Here is a 17,671-nt window from a genome sequence, read left to right on the forward strand (position 1 = left end):
CCAGGCCTCTAAGTTCTGTTGGAGGTAAGTAGATCCCAGAGATAAAGCACCTACCATAGGACCTGAATCTTGGTAGAAATAAATTATATCATCATGTTATCATATTATCATGTGTTTTTCTATCTTTACTTAAAGTCTTATGTGAATATTCTGCTTGAAAAATATGTGTCCTCTGTTAGACCAGAGTTGAAAATATGTTATTCAAGAACTTGTAACAGGAACCCGCACAATTTCTGCTGGAGTTTAATTTCAGGGTTAATTCTGTCAGCAATCTAAGGTAAACATTAACATTTTTCCCTAGATTCAAGTCCGTTGTCCAAAAGCTGTAACAGAACTTAACTGAATAAATAGTTTCTTAAGATGGTAAGCTTCCATATGCTTTAAAATGACTCCTCTACACGTTTTCATCTGGAAGGCTGCTCATGCTTTTGGAAGCAAAGAAGGCGATCTTAAATAACTACATTTGCTTTTTGGTGGTGCCAGATTTTTCTGAGAAACACCAATGGAATTTATAAATTCACCAGTCAATGGGCAATTGAGTTGCTGTTTTGCTATTACCACTGCCGTTTGTGAGCATTGTTGGGAAGGTCTCTTGAAGCACACGTGCAAGTTTCCCTTGGATAAGTAGTAGGAATAGAATTGCCAAACCATGGCTTCCAGTGCAGACACAGTCTCTCCCTTGGGCCCAGCCACAAGGCACCACACATTAAGAGGATATTGTCTGTCCATGTCCTGGAAACGTTGTAGCATCATGCTCCTATTCGATTAAAAATCTCATTATTAAAATGAACCATCGGGTAAATGTTGTCTCGGGAAAAGAAGCGCTGACCGTCCCTGGGTGGGCTCGAACCACCAACCTTTCGGTTAACAGCCGAACGCGCTAACCGATTGCGCCACAGAGACCCAGTTACTCAGGCCCCGCTGCGGTGTGTACAGATTTCCGCGGCGCCAGCAGCCGCTCTAGCCACCCTGGGCGTCGCCACCCCAGGCGTTGCCACCCCAGGCACGGGCTGAGAAGTCGCGGGGCGCACCGAGGAGGCAGCGGAAGCGGCCGAGGTGCCCAGCGGCGGCCGCGGGGGGAAAGGCTGTGCCCCGGCGCGCGGGAGGGGGCGGGCGAGGCCGCGTGACTCCGGGCTTCTCTGGGGACGAAGCGCGCCCCTCGTGGCGGCAGCGGCCAGTGGTCCGCAGTCGGCCCGGACTCGGGGTAGGAAAGATCCTCTCAGCAATGGCTGCGCGCCATGCGTGCTCTGCGGCGGGGACCGTGCCGGCCGGGCGCGCCACCAGTAACCAGGGACCCAGGGGAGAACCTGCCAAGGGGAACAGGTCGCACGGAGAGAATACGACACGCTTGGAGGGAAGAACCACGTGCTGTACAGGTTTAAAGGATGGAGAGTCACGTGCGCTTAGGCCCCGAACTTAAGGGACCTAACCCTTTTTCTGGGTTGCCGCTATTGCCCTTTCTCCTTAGACGGTTTTTCATCTCATCACCTCTCACCCCGTAAAATGCAACGAACATAGATAGGCTGTGTATCAATGTAGACTGTATGTATATCTGTGCTTCGTACATAAAAAGAATACGATTTTTGCCACCTTCTAAGAACCAATTTGCACCCCATTTTGAGGCATATGGCCTCTGTTGAGATTGCATAGTTTAGGGGACATCAAAAAAGCCTTATAGAGGGACTGGCAATTAAGATAGCCTTTCGGTTTGAAATGGCCATTGAAGGCTTCTCCCTTTCCCTGACTTCTGAATTTTTTTTTTTTTTTTTTTTTTTTTGAGAAGGAGTCTCGCCCTGTTGCTGGAGTGCAATGGCGCGATCTCGGCTCACTGCAACCTCCGCCTCCCGGGTTCAAGCGATTCCTGCCTCAGCCTCCCGAGTAGCTGGGAATACAGGCGCCTGCCACCACGCCCAGCTAACTTTTGTATTTTTAGTAGAGGCGGGGTTTCGCCATGCTGGCCAGGCTGGTCTGGTACTCCTGACCTCGTGATCCGCCCGCCTCCGCCTCCCAAAGTGCTGGGATGACATTACAGGCGTGAGCCACCGTGCCCGGCCAATTTTTTTAGGCGCACTGTTCAGTGGCACTAAGTACATTCACATTGTTATGCAACTATCACCGCCATCCATTTCCAGAACCTTTTCATCTTCCGAAACAGAAGCTCACTACCCATTACACGGTAACTCGCGATTCCCCTCCTCTAGTCGGAACAATCACCATTCTACTTTCTGTCCCTTTGAATTTGACTACTCTTAGAGACCTCATGTAAATGGAGTCATACGGTGTTTGCCTGTGGCTGGCTTATTTCACTTACCATATGTCTTCAAGGTCCATCCACGTTGTAGCCTGTGTCAGGATTTCCTTCCTGGATAAGGCTGAATAAGCTGCATTGTATGCAGGTATCGCATTTTGCTTTTCCATTCATCTCTCCGTGAACATTAGGGTTGCTTCCACCTGCAGCTATGAACATGGGTCTACAAATAACTGAGTCCCCGCTTTCAATTCTTTTGGGAATATACCCAGAGATGGAGTAGCTGGATCACATGGTTTGCTATTGGCTGTACCATTTTACATTCGCACCAACAGTGTACAAGGGTCCCTATTTCTCCTCATCTATTTTTTTTTTTAAATAATGGGCATCCTAATGGGTATGAAGTATCATCTCATTGTGGTTTTGCTCTGCATTTCTCTAACGATTAGTGGTGTTGGGCATCTTTTCCAGACACCACCAATCTGAATTCTATGGCCCTTCGTTTACTCACTTCCTCCCAGCAACAGCCATTTCTGCTTCAGCGAGGAGGAAGCTGCGACTGATAGAGGGAAAGGGCCCAGGGGGCTTGCAGAGTGGGGCCTGTGCCATGCAAGGAGAGGAGAAGAAGGTGGATCTTTGAGTAGGACTATCTGGAGATCCTGCTTTCACAAGGTCCTTGCTTGTGTGCTGGGCAACTTTTGGAGCTAGTTATCTTTATTTTAGCCCTTGAGGGATATTTAGGCATGTGGTGCTTGTAAGCAGCCAATCCATGAAGAAGGAACTGATGGTCTCCACCTTGGAAATATTGGAAGAGATAATGCCGTCCAAATTGCAGTTTTAGAAGTTAACTTAAAATTATGCTATTTTAATGGAATTTTGGATGCATTTCCAGTTTCTTCTTAAGAACTGCTGGAATTTCTTAAGTGTTTAGGTGATGATCTCTTTTTGTGATTCCTTTTTTAAAAAACAACAACAAAATCTTTCAAATACATAAGAAATAGGCCGGGCGCGGTGGCGTAATCCCACCACTTTGGGAGGCCGAGGAGGGCGGATCATGAGGTCAGGAGATCAAGACCATCCTGGCTAACACGGTGAAACCCCGTCTCTACTAAAAAATACAAAAAATTAGCCGGGCGTGGTGGCGGGCGCCTGTAGTCCCAGCTACTCGGGAGGCTGAGGCAGGAGAATGTCATGAACCTGGGAGGCGAAGCTTGCAGTGAGCCTAGATCGCGCCACTGTACTTTAGCCTGGGCGACGGAGCAAGACTGTCTCAAAAAAAAAAAAAAAAAAAAGAAAGAAAGAAATAGACCTTTATTTTTCTGTAACTCCACAAAATTTCTATTTTGATTCCCTATTATTTTGCTATTGTCAACACAGTCTCAGTCAATTCAAGATCCTGTTTGTGCCTTTCCCTGGAGTCATTTCCAAGTGCTAAGGCTTTGGTCCATGAGTCGCATGTGCACACTCATGGCTGTAGAGGGAGTTTTGCTCCCGGTGAAGGTCTTGGTGGCTCTTCTATACCTTGATTGAGGGAAAGGAATCTTATGTGAAGTTAGCTTTGTTGTATCAGATATTCCATAAAGCCACTTCTGGGACAGTCCCCTCTGTTTATCGGACCACAAGCTTCTCTGTCCTCATCAAGCCCACCTTTATACTTCATTTCTCCAGACTTCATGTCCAGACTGTGGGATGAACAAGTGGTTATAAGGTTTTAGAGGCTCCTGTAGGACTAGATGGAAGGCAAAAAAAGGAAATAACCTTTAAGCATGCTCTCGATTCCTTAAATCCCATCTGAAAGTCTTAAGGATGTCTTCTCAGTCATACTTATTTGACAATATAACCTAATTTTCTCCATTAGCCCAAGCTCAGGGGTCTTTCTTCTTCCATATTCACATGGGTGCAATGGTTTTCTGAAAGGAAAATAGCATTACTAGGGCAGTAACATTTAATTAATCACAGGTACTTATCAAACTACAAAACAGGCATTCCAGGAACTGGGTGTTTCTGTTTGTAAAATTACACTCTCGTGTACATGCTCCCACTAAAATGTAAGTTTGCTGAGGATGGAGGTTTTGGTCTCTTTGCTCTGTGCTCTAACCCCAACACTGCAGCAGGGCCTGGCACATAGCAGGCATGCAGGGACTATGCACTGAATCAATGAGGAAGTGAAAACCAGGACCATGAAGTAAACTGGACAAAATACAATGTGATAGACAATCTAAATTCCTAATACGTAAGGAGGACTTATCAATTGATGTTTACAAAATCTTTTTACAATTCAATTAAAGACAACATAAAACAAATAAGAATGGGGACAGGAACATAAAATTCCCCCAAAGAAAAAAATATATATACATGGTACAGCCATTGTGGAAAGCAGTATGGAGTTCTCAAAAATATTAAAATAGAACTATCATATAATCCAGCAATCCCATCCCTGGGTATATATCTAAAGGAAATGAAATCAGTACCCCAAAGAGGTGTCTGCACTCCCATGTTTATTGCAGCATTAGTTACAACAGCCAAGATATGGAATCAACCCATCAGCAGATGAAAGGATAAAGGACATGTGATACATATACACAATGGAGTAGTATTCAGCCTTAAAAAAGAAGAAAATCCTGTCATTTGCAACAACATGGATGAGCCTAGAGAACATACTAAATGAAATAAGCCAGGCATAGAAAGACAAATGCTGCATAGTCTCACTTAGGTGTGGAATCTAAAAAAGTCAAATTAAAAAAAAATGTCAAGCAGAGAATAGAATGGTAGTTGCCAGGGACTCTGGGAAGTAGGAGGGGTGGGGGTGGAGGGGAGGGGATGGGGAGAAGTTGGTCAAAAGGTACAAAGTTTCAGGTAGACAGGTGTAAGTTCTGGGGATCTGTTGTACAGCGTGGTGACTGTAGTTAATACTGTATTGTGTACTTAAAAATTGCTCACCAAAAATGTTCTCACCAAAAAAATGATGTTTGGATATGTTAAACAGTTTGATTTAATCATTTTGATGTGTGTGTGTGTGTGCGTGTGTGTGTGTGTATACATCAAAACATCACATTATGTACCATATACAATTAATATATACAATTTTTGTCAAAGAAAAAATGCACATGACCAATATGATAAAAGTTTAGTCTCACTAGTAATAAAAATCAAAATTAAATGAAATAAAAATTTCTTTCCCCAAATCGCAAAAGAGAAAGAAAGGTAATACTAAAACACAGTCACGGTGTAGTGAGAGGGCTGCTCTCACACAGGATTGATGAGAATAAAATTGGAGAGCAATGTAGTAATATACATATTAAACAGTGTATATACCCTCTCATTTTAGAAATTCTATGTTAGAAATCCATCCTAAGAAAATAACCAGGGATGTGATCAAAATTTTAAATGCAGCAGTACAGTATTATTTATAATAGTTATAAATAAGAAACAACCTGAATGTCCAGCAACAGGCAAAAATGATAAATAAATTGTGGCATATTTAAGCTGGTGGCTCATGACTGTAATCCCAGCACTTTGGGAGGCTGAGGCAGGAGGATCTCTTGAGGCCAGGAGTTTGAAACCTGTCTGGGCAACATAACGAGACCCAGTCTCTACAACATATTTTTTAAAATTAGGTGGGGCATGGTAGCTCATGCCTGTAATCCCAGCACTTTGGGAGGCCGAGGTGAGCAGATCACCTGAGGTGAGGAGTTTGAAACTAGCCTGGCCAACATGGTGTAACCCCATCTCTACAAAAAATACAAAAATTAGCCAGGGTGGGGTGTGTGCCTATAGTCCCAGCTGCTCAGCAGACTGAGGTAGGAGAATCACTTGAACCCGGGAGTCGGAGGTTGCATTGAGCCGATATCATGCCACTGCACTCCAGCCTGGGTGAGACCCTGTCTCAAAAAAAAAAAAAAAAAGAAAAAAAGAAAAAATTAGCTGGGCGTGGTGCTGTACGCCTGTAGTCCCAGCTATTCCGGAAGCTGAAGTGGGGGGATTGCTTGAGCCCAGGAATTTAAGGCTGCAGTGAGCTATGATTGTGCCACTCCACTCCAGCCTGAGTGAGAAAGCAAGACTCTGTCTCTTAAAAAAAAAAAAAAGTGATATATTTTAAAAATAGAGTATATTACTTATATAGACATCAAAAACAATATTTTCAAGGGATATTTAAAAACATAGGATCACGACAAAATGTAAAGTTCAAAGGTAAAATGGAGAACGGAGAACTGTGGGGAACTGTATAATCTCACAATTCGTAGTTGCATACCTCTTTCTGTGTGCTGGTGCTGTTAGAACACTTTGTACGCATCACCTCATTTAAGTTCAGCATCCCTAGGTGGCAGATACTATTATTATATTCCAGTTTTGTCTCACGTTGTATATGCGGTGTGAGCCCCAATATGGGATGTATGTGTGCACATGTGCAGTATTTGGAAAGTTCTATGAAATATTATTAGTGGTTATCTCTGGGAGGTGATTTTTATTCCTTTTCCAGTATGTTCTCAAGCATTTGCTGCAAGCAGTCTTTTGCGGGGCCAGGGTTGAGAGGCAGCAGCAGTTTCCCTAAATTACAGATAGAGGGAGGTAGGTGGTTATGCTTGGCCAGATCTGTCTAGGGGTAGAGGAGTGCCTGTGTGTGGGTAGGGACACCGGCGGGGGGGCTTTGCCAAACACAGTGGAACTGTCACGCTGGTCTCTCTTCTCAACTCTTTCACTCACCTGAGAAAAGGGTGTCTATGGACCATGCACACTTCTGTGGGGAATTTTACAAGATGTGAATCATCAGTGATGAAGATGCTTTCATTTAAAAAGAATTGGAGCACCTGAGATTAGAGATAACTTCTACCCTTTTAAAATATTTTTAAAAATTTCTTTGCACTGATTTTTTTTCTTCGTTTTTATGAGTTGTTTTCATTTGGGTGGGATACCTCAATCTACAGGAGAATATTAAGACTTTTTAAATTTTAAAAAATATACTTTCAAATACTTAATACATTTTGTGTTAAATGACAGCCAGCAGATATTGACTGAATTGGGCTAGATGCTTCAGGGATCTCCCTTCCATTTAAGACTCTCCGAGAGGCCATTCCTGACTGCAGGTCACTGTATTATTTTTAATTTTAAAATTTTTACTTACTTATTTTATTTAATTTTATTTTTTGAGACAGAGTTTCACTCTGTCGCCCAGGTTGGAGTGCAGTGGCACAATCTCAGCTCACTGCAACCTCCACCTCCCGGGCTCAAGCGATTCTCCTGCCTCAGCCTCCTGACTAGCTGGGGTTACAGGTGCAGGCCACCACACCCCGTTAATTTTTGTATATTTAGTGGAGTCAGGGATTCGCCATGTTGGCCAGGCTGGTCTCAAACTCCTGACCTCAAGCGATCCTTCCACCTCAGCCTCCCAAAATGCTGGGATTACAGGCCTGAGCCACCCCACTCGGCCTACTTTATTAATCCACTTGCAGAAACAGGATATACACAAAAACGTTTCAAGGCTGTAAGTGCCACTGCATGGCACCGATGGTAAACGTTTTACAAATTTGAGTCGGGAACAATCATTAGTGTCACTAGTAACAAAAATCAAAATTAAATGAAATAAAAAATTTCTTTCCCCAAATGGCAAAGGAGAAAGAAAGGTAATACTAACACGCAGCCAGGGTGTAGTGAGAGGGCCGCTGTCACACAGGACTGGTAAGTACAGAGCCATGGAGTAAGCAGGTCTTGAGCTGACACTGGAGAGGATCCTTTTTTTTCTATTTTTCTTTTTTTAGAGTCAGGGTCTTGCTTTTTTACCCAGGCTGGAGTACAGTGGTGCCATCATAGCTCACTGCAGCTTCAAACTCCTGGGCTCAAGAGATCCTCCTGCCTCAGCATCCCGAGTAGCAGGGACCACAAGTGAGAGGATCCTTTAGTGTCGTCGAGGAGAAGGAACAGAGGTGTGGATGGGTGGGCACAGACACAGGAGCACAGCTGAAGCAGAGGATTACAAAGGGTGGAGCCTGATGTAAAGAAACCTAATAGGTGACAGAGCATGGAGGCTCTTGAATACCAGGCTGGAAACTGCCTCAGGAACGGTGCTCATAATTGCAGAAAATTTGACATGGCCTAGATAGTCATCAAAGGATGATGTATAAACAACTATGGCATATTTATACAATGTGCCGACAGGATGTACTGAACATTTTGAACAACAAAGAGACTTGATAATGGCGAGGTTTTGAGGAGGTGAATCAGGATGCAAAAAAAGCAAACAACTAATAAAGTTGATTGATGACAAACACTATCAAAAGGCAGCCAGGAGAAAAGCTACTGGTTACCTCCAGGGAGCTGGTGAGGGAGGCTGGGTGGGAGGATCTACCCTTCTGAATTCTGAGGGCACCTCCAGTGTGGCCCTCAGAAAGCAGGAGCTTCCAGGCTAGAATCAGATCCCAACATCCCTGTTAATTCCACCGATTCCACACCGAGTCAGATTTATGATTTACTATAGGGTTTTAAAAACCAAATTGCAGGGATGCTAGCCTATCACAGCTTATCTCAGACATTGTCCACTAAGGTATACAGAGTGCTGCCTGTTCCTTTGGTACCCTAATCAGGAAACCCCATCAGATCTGCTCCTTCCTATGGGGTAGTGAGTAACACGAAGGCTTACCATCTCACACAGATAACTGGTCATAGGTCCAGCAGAAGTTTAAAACAGAAAATGAGGAAGGCCATGTGATTAACCGCTGCCAGACTGTTTGTGTTACAAACAGCAGTTTCTTAGGCATTGCCTGGGACATGCAATAATTTCTGTTACACAATCTGTGGTAGTTAAAATGCTGCACGATGAAAGCTATCTGATTTGGATTCATTATTAGGTGAGCCATCTCGTCTGCAATTTGGTTCCACCATTTTCATTTAACAAATGTAAAAATGTTTATTAAGCTCTTACAAAGTTATGCTGGGCAAATATGCAAAAGTCCAGATCACCTACCGCAGGAACTAATCTAGCCTCCTCTCTGGGCACCCTGTTGTTTGGGGCTGGGCAGTTATTTCCTGTGTAGAACCATCTAGGGCTGTATAGGTCATTCTGACACCTGGGCACCTCTCCCCGCTCGTAAATGGGACAATCAGAAAGGGTCCTTATGTTTCCAAACTTTCTTTAAAGTAGCTGTTCTGAAAACATGGTCCAGGGACCCCTGATTGTCTCTGAGACCTTTGAGGGGATCTTCAAGGTTAAAATTAATGTCATAATAATACTAAGATGTTATCTGTCTTTTTTCACTCTCACTTTCTCACACGTGAACAGTGGCATTTTCCAGGTGACAGAGTGTGTGATAATGAACCTAACTGAATGCAGAAGCAAACATGAGAACCTAGTTTTTTCAATCAAACCAGACGTGAAAGAGATTTGCAAAAATGAAAAAACAATGCTATCCTCCTCACAATATTTTTGTTTTAGAAAATAAAGTTATTTTTCCTAGAAATGTTTTTGAGTTTATCAGTAATAGGTTTATTATTATAATTAAAAAATGAAATATACATACACAGACATATTTTTTAAAGTTCTCAGTTTTAATTTCTTTTCTTTTCTTTTTTTTTTTTTTTTGAGACGGAGTCTCGCTCTGTCGCCCAGGTTGGAGTGCGGTGGTGCGATCTCGGCTCACTGCAAGCTCCGCCTCCCAGGTTCGCGCCATTCTCCTGCCTCAGCCTCCCGAGTAGCTGGGACTACAGGCACCCGCCACCGCGCGTGGCTAATTTTTTGTATTTTTAGTAGAGACGGGGTTTCAGCATGTTAGCCAGGATGGTTTCGATCTCCTGACCTCGTGATCCACCAGCCTCGGCCTCCCAAAGTGCTGGGATTACAGGCGTGAGCCACCGCGCCCTGTCTCAGTTTTAATTTCTAATACAGTAAGTATTGATCAGTGTGCCCCACATTAGTAAAAGCTCTTGGGGTCCTCAGTACTTCTTTTTAAGAGTTGTCAAGGAGTCCTGTGACCAAAAATAGGAGAGCCACTGCCCTAGAAAGACAGCCCCAGCCCGGGTCAGGAACAACTGGGACAGAACCTACTGCTCCTAGTGGATTGCAATATGATAGGATTTAACCTTCAAGGTTTCATCTCTTGGCAAGAGTCCATGAGGGTCCATGGTTTGTCCTGAGCATTGCTTACTGTTAACAGGAGCAAGTTCCTTAGGCTGGTGAGCCAAGCCAGCCTGACGCTGGCCATGGACATCTTAGTGGGCTGCTTGTTCTAGTGTGGGTTTTCATTTTATGGGAAATGTAATCTGCTATAAGGCTCTTCTCATTTGGGGAAATCACAAGTTCTCAGAATGTTTGTCTCTCTTGGTTGGGGCCTCTATAATTAAATTATAAAACAGAGACAATGGTTAAGTAATGCAAGATTTGACAGAAACCACAGAGGATTTAGGGTTTAATTTGAGTGGGGCAAAGGGGGGATGAAGATGAGCAGTCCTGGAGACAAGAAAAAGATTGGATGAAGCTGGGCACGGTGGCTCACGTCTGTAATCCCAGTACTTTGGGAGGCCAAGGTGGGCAGATCACTTGAGGCCAGGAGTTCGAGACCAGCCTGGCTAACATAATGCAACCCCGTCTCTACTAAAAATACAAAAATTAGCCGGGCGTGTTGGTGTGTGCCTGTAGTCACAGCTACTTGGGAGGCTGAGGCATGAGAATCGCTTGAGTCCAGGAGGCAGAGGTTGTAGTGAGCAGAGATCATGCCACTGCACTCCAGCCTAGGCAACAGGGTGAGACTCTGTCTTCTTTTTTTTTGAGACGGAGTCTGTTGCCCAGGCTAGAGTGCAGTGGCATGATCTCGGCTCACTGCAAGCTCCGCCTCTCAGCTTCAAGCGAGTCTCCTGCCTCAGCCTCCCGAGTAGCTGGGATTACAGGCATGTGCCACCACACCCAGCTAATTTTTATATTTTTAGTAGAGACGGGGTTTCACCATGTTGGTCAGGCTGGTCTCGAACTCCTGACCTCGTGATCTGCCCGCCGCGGCCTCCCAAGGTGCTGGGATTACAGGTGTGAGCCACCATGCCTGGCTGAGACTCTGTCTTAAGAAAAAAAAAAGGGAGAGAGAGAGAGAGAAAGATTGGATGAAACAACAGAGTGGGGAGGACCTGTGAGCTTGGTAGCTTGGTGAAGGCAGGGCTTTACTGGGGGCCTTAGAGGGGATCCAATAAAGGTTCCCAGTCATGGTAGTGACCTAAAGAAAATAGCATTTTAACATCTTTCATTTCATAATAGACAGTCACAGTTTACAAGACCCTTTCCATACATTCCTTATGACATCCATACTACAGCCCAGAGGCAAGTTCTGCACTCTCTCCTCTCACAAATACAAAAACTCAGCCTCTAGAGGCCGGCGACCTGCTCAGGGTGATGTGCAATTCAGGGATGACAGAGTCGAGGCTCCCAGCCCAATGGTTATCCCTCACAGGCACGTTGCCTCTCAGTGTGCAGTATAAAACTTTGTACAAGAAATCAAGTTGCATTAGTCAGTCGGATTCCCCAAATGATCACGTTGTAGCTGGTGTATGCTCTGGGCAGAGCAAGGGCTGCTGTTTCTTGGGCAAAACAATCGGTCCCCCTCCCCCCCCAAATAAATGAATGCCAATGGTGTGACTTTATTTTATTTATTTTATTTTTATTATTATTTTTGAGACAGAGTCTCACTCTTTCACCCAGGCTGGAGTGCAATGGCATGGTCTCGGCTCACTGCAACCTCTGCCTCCTGGGTTCAAGCGATTCTCCCGCCTCACCCTCCCGAGTAGCTGGGACTACAAGTGCATGCCAACGCACCCGGCTAATTTTTGTATTTTTTTAAAGTAGAGACAGGGTTTCACTATGTTGGTCAGGCTGGTCTTGAACTCCTGACCTCATGATCCACCTGCCTCAGCCTCCCAAAGTGCTGGGATTACAGGCATGAGCTACCGCACCCAGCAATGTGACTTTATAATTACAGAATGTAGGACTCAGCTCCCACTATTGTTATGACTCAATATTCTCTTAGATAATGTTTGGGGCACTAGCTTACAGGCAACATTGCCCGGCGGTTAATGTTGTAGCTTTGCAGGCAGACTGACCATATTAAAATTCGATCACACCATTTGCTAAGCCTGTGGACTTGGGCACGCTTCTTTCTCTGCGTTAGTTTCCTCCTCTGTAAAACACGGATGATGCTATAAACACACCCAAGTCCTAGAATTGTTGTATGAATTAGAAAAGATAGGCAAATACAACTCTCACAAGACAGCCTGGCCTCCAGTAAGTGCCACTGAGTGTTTGCTCTTATTGTACAGTGGCTCTAAGCACTTCTGTCTTGGATTATTTCTGACCAGGTGGCTATGTCTCCTAGTAACTTACCAATCCTGTTGAGTCTTAATAAGCACGTCTTTGATGCCTATAGTGCAACTGAATTTCCAGGCCTCATTACTGGAGACACAATCATCCTATATGCTTTTTTCCATTTGTTTTTAATAAAGTGGTACATGTGTATGGCACCAGATCAAACAGTACAGAACAAGTTACAATGGAAGAGAATGGCCTCCCAGCTTTCCTGAAATCCTCAACTCAGAGACAACTTTTTTTTTTTCTAACGGTTTCTTTATACAGCCCTTTTTGTGGTTACCTTCCTAACTCTAGAAAAACTATTCTTACCTCTGTTTATTTACTTAGAAACATTAGACGTTACCTTTCAACTCCTCAGTATGAAGCTTTAGTTTTCAGCACCCCAGGCCACCACCCTCTTTCCAGGACTTACTACTTATACTGGTGGTAGGTGGAATTTAAAAATTCATCAGCATTCTTTTGTGATTCTCTGTGTGTTCCAGTTTTACAGCAACCCCTACTTGTTGCATGAGTACAGTAGAACTGGGAGGCTCATAACTTAGCCTGCAGGGCTTTTCACTTAAAGCCTGGCCCTCAGGGTGATGTCACCCACCTCATTGTGCCTGGCTCAGGAGTTTAGTCCCTCAGTTGCCTGGTTGTATAGTTTGGATGTTCAGCACCTCCAAATCTCACATTGAAATGTGATCTCCAATGTTGGATGTGGGGCCTGGTGGGAGGTGTCTGGGTCATCGGGTGGGTCCCTCTTGAATGGCTTGGTGCCATCCCCATCGTAATGAGTGAGTTCTTGCTCTGGCAGTTCACACAAGAGCTGGTTTTTTAAAGGAGCCTGGCACCTTCCGCTCTTTCTCTTGCTCTTCCTCTTCCCTTCCTTTGTCACTAAAAGCTTCCTGAGCCCTCACCAGAAGCGGTGCAGATGCTGGTGCCATGCTTGGACCTCCTGTAGAACTGTGAGCCAAATAAACTCTTTCCTATAAATTACCCAGTTTCAGGTATTCCTTTATACAATGCAAAACAGACTCACACATCTGGTAAACCCCAGTTGTTTGCTTCTAGGTAAGACGGGAGGAGTGGGGAGCTGGTGAGGGTTTCCACTGCATTGTCTATTTTCAGGCAAGGTGTCTCCACTGAGTAGGCTTCACATTCAGAGCTCTGGGTAAGGTGGGCAGGAAGAGGGTTGCAGCCTGCCCAAAGGAGGGACAGAAGAAGGCTGAATCCTTCAGTGACAACCTGTGAACCAGAGTCTTAGCTCTCTTTGAATATTTTGTTCAGTATCTTTGGGTTGTGTTTTATTTTGCCTAGGGGTAAATGCTGATTGCCTGTTCTCTGGACAGGAATGGAGAAGATGGTGCTAGCAGGGTTGCTGTTCATATGTAGACATTCATGCAGTCACTCTCTTTTCAGCACACTTCTTATTTCTGCCCTGGGTTCAGTTGCTGACTCTGAGCCCAGAAACCTTCTAGGGTTCTGTTAGGTAGATTGGCTTCCACCGTCTTTGCGACAACCACAGAAAATTCTAGACTGTTTTCTCTTCGGGCTTCATTAGTCAACTTGCTTCAGTCTGTCTTGCATCTTCTAAATATTTATAGATCTCTCTCTTTTGTTGGAGTGGCAGAAAATGCTAGTTGACCACCCAATATTCAAATTATCCTGCCTCCTTAATAACAGAATATCATTGGATGTGGTGGGTAAATAATATACCCTAACTTTCCTTGCAGAGAGGGGTGGCCAATGAGATGGAAATGAAAGTCATTGGGAAAGACTCCTAAGACATCTCTTTAAACAAGACAGACTGAAGCAAGTTGACGAATGAAGCCCAAAGCTAGCTGTTGTTTTTGTTTATCTTTGCCTCTTTCTTCTTCTTCCTGTGGGGACAAAGGGCAGTGATATCTGGAGCTGCAGCAGCCATTTTGGCATAATGTCGGAAAAGCCAAGAGACTCTCAGAGACCGCAGCTCTAGCAGTTTTTTATTTTTTCCAAATATTTGCTCCACTGCAGGAGGATGAGATATTCATGTTTGTTGCCTTGTGACTGTAGGAGGACTGCACTTCCCTGCCTTGTTGTCAAGTTTCCCCATGTGGTCTGCTTTGGCCAGTAAAACATGAGTGGGAGAAACTTGGTTAACCATTGCATGTCTACCAGCTTTTTTTGCCCTCTTCCCTTTGGCATTAGAAAGGCTTGTCCAGGATGGAGTTGTTCCTTCAGCCTAGATTGGGTTATGAGAAGCTAGCTGGGGGAGTCCAGTAACATATAAAGCGAGTTAGAAATAAAACTTTGTTGTTGTAAGCTATATATATATATATAATATGTATATAATATATAAATACATATTATACTTTAAGTTCTAGGGTACATTTGCACAATGTGCAGGTTTATTACATAGGTATACATGTGCCATGTTGGTTTGCTGCACCCATCAACTGGTCATTTACATTAGGTATTTCTCCTAATGCTATCCCTCCCCAGCCCCCCACCCCCCAACAAGCCCTAGTGTGTGATGTTCCCCTTCCTGTGTCCAAGTGTTCTCATTGTTCAATTCCCACCTATGAGTGAGAACATGTGGTGTTTGGTTTTCTGTCCTTGTGATAGTTTGCTGAGAATTATGGTTTCCAGCTTCATTCGTGTCCCTGCAAAGGACATGAACTCATCCTTTTTTATGGCTGCATAGTATTTCATGGTGTATATGTACCACATTTTCTTAATCTAGTCTATCATTGATGGACATTTGGGTTGGTTCCAAGTATTTGCTATTGTGAATAGTGCCGCAATAAATATATGTGTGCATGTGTCTTTATACTAGCATGATTTATAATTCTCTGGGTATATACCCAGTAATGGGATCACTGGGTCAAGTGGTATTTCAAGTTCTAGATTCTTGAGGAATCGCCACACTGTCTTCCACAGTGGTTGAACTAATTTACACTCCCACCATCAGTGTAAAAGCGTTCCTATTCCTATGTCTCCACATCCTCTCCAGAATCTGTTGTTTCCTGACTTTTTAATGATTGCCATTCTAATTGGCCTGAGATGGTACCTCATTATGGTTTTGATTTGCATTTGTCTGATGACCAGTGATGATGAGCATTTTTCCATGTGTCTGTTGGCTGCATAAATGTCTTCTTTTGAGTAGTGTCTGTTCATATCCTTTGCCCATTTTTTGATGGGGTTGTTTGTTTTTTTCTTGTAAATTTGTTTAAGTTCTTTGTAGATTCTGGATATTAGTCCTTTGTGAGATCGGTAGGTTGCAAAAATTATCTCCCATTCTGTAGGTTGCCTGTTCACTCTGATGATAGTTTCTTTTGCTGTGCAGAAGCTCTTTAGTTTAATTAGATCCCATTTATCTATTTTGGCTTTTGTTGCCATTGCTTTTGGTGTTTTAGACATGAAGTCCTTGCCCATACCTATGTCCTGAATGGTATTGCCTAGGTTTTCTTCTAGGGTTTTTATGGTTTTTAGGTCTAACATTTAAGTCTTTAATCCATCTTGAATTAATTTTTGCATAAGGTGTAAGGATGGTTTCCAGTTTCAGCTTTCTACATATGGCTAGCCAGTTTTCCCAGCACCATTTATTAAATAGGGAATCTTTTCCCCATTTCTTGAGCTACAGATATTTTGAGTTTGGTTACCACAGTATTATCTAGTGGAAGTTGACTTATACAGTATGTAATAGGATAAATATAGGTGTTCAACAGAATATTAAGTGTTCGTGTTTCAAAGCTGAGGGGAAAATGTTAAAAGTGTTCACACACTCTAAAAAGAGATTAGCTAAAACTGCTTCATTAACCACACTTTGGGGAAACCAGTTCTGAGATTCTTCTCCATTACTCTGACAGGTTGGACCCTCTGGGGAGCAGACCTCAAGATCAAGTTATGAGTGCAAGAGGTGTGTTGGGAAGCGATGGTTGTAAAAGAATCCTGCAGTAGCACCAGGCACAAGTCTGTCCAGGGAGAGGAGGACTTTTACTCTCTACCAGCATCTCTCCTAAGTCCCCTTAGGGGAGGGGGGCAAGGAAGTGCTGGGAAGGGCAGGGCATGGTTCCTGGGCTAGGACTCCACCCCACTGGGGCCTGTACCCACGGACCTAGGTGAAGACAGGCACTCCTGCCTTCTCGCCCAACGGTTGCATTTCCCAAGATCATCCTGGCCTGCCACGCCCCCATCTACCTATTAAACTCCCCCACCTTCCCCAAACCCTAGCAGGCAGACACACATCGGTGGAAGAAGACAGGAGCGGCTGGACATTGAAAGGATGTCAAAAGGAGCACACCTGCCCACCATCGACCAGCGGAACGAGGCAGAGTGTGGCTGGAGCAGTCGGAGGGAAGCCTGGGCCGCTGACTCCAGGGGAAAACCATCTCCTTTCTGGCTCTCCCCTCTGCTGGGAGATACTTTCACTCAATAAAACCTTGCACTCATTCTCCAAGCCCACGTGTGATCCGATTCTTCCTGTACACCAAGGCAAGAACCTGGGATACAGAAAGCCCTCTGTCCTTGTGATAAGGTAGAGGGTCTAACTGAGCTGGTTAACACAAGCTGCCTATAGACAGCGAAACTGAAAGAGCACACAGTAGCACACACTCATTGGGGCTTCAGGAGCTGTAAATATCCACCCCTAGACGCTGCCATGGGGCGGGAGCCCCACAGCCTGCCCGTCTAGAGGTTTGAGCAGCGGGACACTGAAGAAGAGAGCCACACCCTCATCGCACGTCCTGCGAGGGAGACAAGGGAACTTTTCCGGTTTCACTTCTGCTTGGCTTGAGCTGGCACTGAAGCACCCTTTTCCCTCCTCACTGAGGGAGCAGAGGGGAAAAGCGGTAGAACTAACAGGCTAACAATGCTCCTCCGAAAATATATCGTATTTTTGGATCCCTAGAGATAGGTGATCACGGCAGCCGCGGAGTGCATTCGGGTCTCCTTTCAAGAAAGAACTTGCTGCTCAGCGTTGAAGAATGCAGTTGGCCAACAGCCTCCAGCTGCTCTGTCTTCAGCATCTGCCATGGCATCTGAGCTGAGGTCATGTTCTTCCTGGGAGGTCCCCAGCAGAAGGGTCACGTGGAAGCTCCACAAGCTCCACAGATGTTCCAGGAGAG

At 44.6% G+C, this 17,671-nt stretch overlaps 1 non-coding gene across 1 annotated transcript; it reads right to left on the minus strand.

Moving 5' to 3' along the window:
• Positions 1-829: 829 nt before the first annotated feature.
• TRNAN-GUU (transfer RNA asparagine (anticodon GUU)) lies at positions 830-903 on the minus strand. The gene has a single exon. It is a non-coding gene; the product is annotated as a tRNA-Asn (tRNA).
• Positions 904-17,671: the final 16,768 nt, after the last annotated feature.

This window comes from Pan troglodytes, chromosome 14 (assembly GCF_028858775.2).
Source record: "Pan troglodytes isolate AG18354 chromosome 14, NHGRI_mPanTro3-v2.0_pri, whole genome shotgun sequence".
NCBI lineage: Eukaryota > Metazoa > Chordata > Mammalia > Primates > Hominidae > Pan > Pan troglodytes.